Here is a 4,292-nt window from a genome sequence, read left to right as displayed (position 1 = left end):
TTACATTTGTAGTATAAAATGATAGTTTTAATGGTAGTGTTTTAATAGTTGTTTTTAATTCATTATATTGGAATGTGTCTAAATATTTTGCTATGGTTGCCCGTGTGCCTCGATATCTTCCTTGGCCTGTGGAAGCCCCTTCAGCCATGATTTTATTTAGATCTAAAAAAGATTTTGAGATTACTGCAGCAATAGTTACATTGCTGTTTCAGCCACTGCAGCCACAGTAGCCACTATTTCATAGACCACCACAGTCCAGACCGCAGCTGCTTTGAATAATATGTATGCAGCAGTTGCCAAGGCCTTGGATACTCAAGGAAATATTAATAATCATTTGAAACGGGCATTCTATTGCTTTATCAAAGAGTTGATCTTGTTCAGGAACAGGTAGATGTATTGATGGAGTTGGCTTAATTGGGTTGTCAATGGAAAAATAGAGGTATATGTGTTACCTCCGTCCCTTTTCGGAATATAAACCATGCTAGTAATCTTTCCAGAAGCCTTTCTCAGTTCCTTACAGGAAATCGGTCAAGAGAATTCGAGGGAATGTTGAGAAAATTACGACAGTCCATTGTTCACATTAACTCGACCAGAGTGGACACCTCCCTGGCCTCCGGATTGACCAACTGAATCCTTCAAGCAATGTCCCACATCAAGGAGTGGGTGGGAATCGGGGAGGTTGTTATGTGCCTGGTCCTCATCAGTTGCCTTGCTTTTTGTTGCATGTGTCAGATGAAAGCCTGACAGAAAACATCTCAGGCCTTGATTGTACAAGTGTTTGCAGCAGTGGAGACGGGGCAGTCTCAAGTGTGGCTTGGCATGCTAGAGAGGTAGTCAATGACAGGTAAGACTCCTTGGGCATGTTACCAACCCAAGACAGGGGTACCAAACCAAAGCTGTTTGACTCCCCATGATGGGTAAGGAGCATTGCTTGAAAGGGGCAACCTAAGACAGGCACTCTCTGCCAAAATGAATAAATAAGGGGGAATTGTGAGGAGCAGGTGCGGCAGCACAGCCAGCTAAAATGGCGCCTGCAGTGTTTCGAGCACAGTTTCTTGGCGGTTTGAGCGCTGCCCTTCTTTCCCTGACAGAGCCATGTCCGCAGAACTACTGTGCGGACTCGTTGCCATGCAGAATCAGGCCATTTGATGTGCTCCAATGAGGCAGGCCCATGTGGCAGGTTCTGAATGGGACAGGCATGGGGATAAAAGGACTGCCGTTAAGGGGAGTGGGGGCTTCCAGAGAGAAGATTGTAAAGGGTTCCTGAATAAACTGCGTTGAGAAGAACTCTGATGCGTTGTTCCTGTCTGCTGGCCGGATAGAGAAGCGACAAATGTCTCCAGCTAGAACTTCAGTAAGACATAGACAATGCATGTAGACTTAGATGTCTTAAAACCTACTTTAATAAGGGTTTTAAAATGTTTTAACCTCCCTTCTAAGAAGCCCACCACCCAACAGAGGTAGAGGAAAGGTTAATAGAACAAAGTAGGGTGTGGACCTGTTTAGAAATAGGTTTTTGAGATGATTTCAGTCTCCATTGTCAGGATATCAGCAGTTCAGTTCACACAAATCAGCAGTGGTAGGTAGCTCAGTCCACTCTCAAACACCATTTACAAATCAGCAACAACAATTTGATCCAGAAGAAACCCCAAGGCTCTGCCAATTAGAGCCTGAGTCCACAGAAGCTGCCAAAAGTCACTAGACCACCACCAGAAGTTCTTTGGTGCATTTCTAAGAAGTCATGACAAATAAACATCAGTGGAAAGGGCAAGGTGAACCAATGTCACAGTGATGTCAGCAAAGACCAGTGTCAGCAAAGTCCAACAAAGACTAGCAAAGAGTGGCAAAGCAAACCAACATCACTGTCTTCCACTGTGTTTTGGGGTTATATTTATACCCTTTTCAAACATGTGTTCTCTCAAGTGTTTGTTTTAGCAAAACATTACCTGCCCTTTTTTTCTAGGCAGCTTCCAGGAAAACGCCATGTGTCTGTTTGACACAATTGAATCTCAAAAAATATTTTTTTCCACTTCAAATGGATCTTGTCAGCTACAGTCCTCAGGGTTCACCATGTCATTCTTTCATATGGCATGAACTAAGGTTTATATTACAATTCAGTTATGTGATCAAACTAACTCCTAAACAAAGATAGTTGTCTTTCACTTGCTCAAGCAAGGAGCAAACATTCATCCTTAATTGATTTGCACACCCTGCACATTCCATACAAATGTATTTCCAGATCTAAATATTAGTTGTAAGGTTTATATATTGCAGAATGGAACACCAGGAGGACAACCCTGATAAGATTCACCCTTGAGGATCTTTGTGTACCCTGGGATACACAAACCTGCTGTTCCAGCTCCATGATTTATTATGCCTCAAACTGATGCTGTTTCCAGAGACATCCTTCAAGAACAGCTTCATAAAGGATTCTAATTCCAGATGACTTTGGTTCATTGAGTCTTTCAGATTGTTCTAGTCAGAACTTCAGTTAAGCCCTGAACTTAAACAACACATTGGATTGGACAACAAATGATGCCATCTAGATTTCTTTTGACTTAAACATTTTTCCAATATCCTTTTGGGCCCCAAACAGGAATTCTTCACCTCAGTTAATCATGAAGGAATTAAAGATTGTTGTTCTGAAAGGGTTAAAAATTTTCAAAAACTCCTAGCAGGCTGAGCAGAACCAAGAGTGCAGGTCAGCTTGGTTGTGAGCTCTGTGTTTCAGGAACTTGGCTGACCACAAGATAGATGGTTGATTACGAATAGGCTCTTGAGGATAGCTTATACAAAATGTTCTCCCTGACTGTTTCTTGAACCCTGTCACAAACTGAATAGTGGGCTGTGACTTTCCACAGGTACTCTCCAATAACCCCCCTTAACTCCACCTGGGTTGTGGTTTCCCTCCTGGGTTGTGTTTTTTTTTTTTTCTTTGTGGTTTTTACCTTTAAATTCCTTCCACTTCCAAAGCTATGGGGTCAGACCCCACTGTCCCTGCGTGGGTTACGGATCTTGACCTCAGCATGCTGATCAAAATATACCTCTTGCTGATTGCATCGAGTTCGGTGTCTTGTGAGTTATTGGGTGGCCTCGTATTCTTGAGGCTTGGGTGAGGTCCTCCCTTCGTGGGGGCCTTACAGTCCCAATCCCTTAAGTTGGAGTGGAAGGTTTCAGTCATTTTATAAATAATATGTTGTTATTTTAGGAGATGACTTACAAATAATTTTGGTCTTGGAGATGGAGGAAATGAAATAGGAAGGTTAGACTCAGGGATTTCTATCTTTCCTTTTCTATTCTGTATCCTTTCCTAGACAAGGGTGGGGGTTGAAAAGAGAAAGGAGGGTGGGATATAGAAATATAAGAAATTAGACAAATAGGGGTAGATCATTGAATCTACTCTTAAAAATATTTTATAGCCATAATCTTACATTGGTACAGAAGTTTGTATATTGATACAAAAATAAGGTTATATTTTGTTACATTGGTATGGAACTTTGTATACTGATACAGGTTCAAGGTTTTCAATTTTTGTATGTTGATACAAGATTTAAGATTTTGTCATAACATATTATAGATATGTTTCAGTTCTTAGATAAGCATTGCACCTATACTACTAAATTAAATATACAAAGTTTAGTTCCAATTCTTGTAATAGCTGCTGTTACAAGCTGTTTAGGATGATTAAATAATGCAAGTCAATAATCAATCAATTAATCACACTCTTAGGTTAGATACTAGTCTATATTATTACAAATATATACATCCTGGGCTGTACAGATAATAGGTAGCTGGAGACAGGAAGTGTTTGCTTGTTCAGATATGCTATGAATAGATGGTCTTCAAAAGTATCAGAGACCCACAGAATATGGCATTTAAGATCTTATGACTATGAGGCAGATCTGTTCCTGACATACCCTCATTGTCCTTCAAGAAATATGTGTATCAATAACCTCAATGTGGAATTGCTTCAATTATGGCAAGCTAGCTACCGGGCAAGAAATGTCCTAATTTTATCAACAGACAAAATACTGTTTAAGAAGGACAGATGGAGGATAGTCAACTGCTAAGCTCTACCAATACAGGGTAACCTAGCCCTTCAAATTTCTGCTTCACTTAAAGTCTGTCATATGTTCTGGATCAGAAGGCTGAAGATAAATGCTTCAAAATTATGAAGAATACTGGGGACTGTCTAGGCAGTCAGCTGTCTTGGTTATTTGTTTAATTTTTGGAACCCGTGTTCCTGTATATTCTTTATATTCAAATAATATTTATTCTCAGGTCTCTGATGA

The sequence above is a fragment of the Arvicanthis niloticus genome, chromosome 27 (genome assembly GCF_011762505.2).
Source record: "Arvicanthis niloticus isolate mArvNil1 chromosome 27, mArvNil1.pat.X, whole genome shotgun sequence".
NCBI lineage: Eukaryota > Metazoa > Chordata > Mammalia > Rodentia > Muridae > Arvicanthis > Arvicanthis niloticus.
This window is presented reverse-complemented; position numbering follows the sequence as displayed.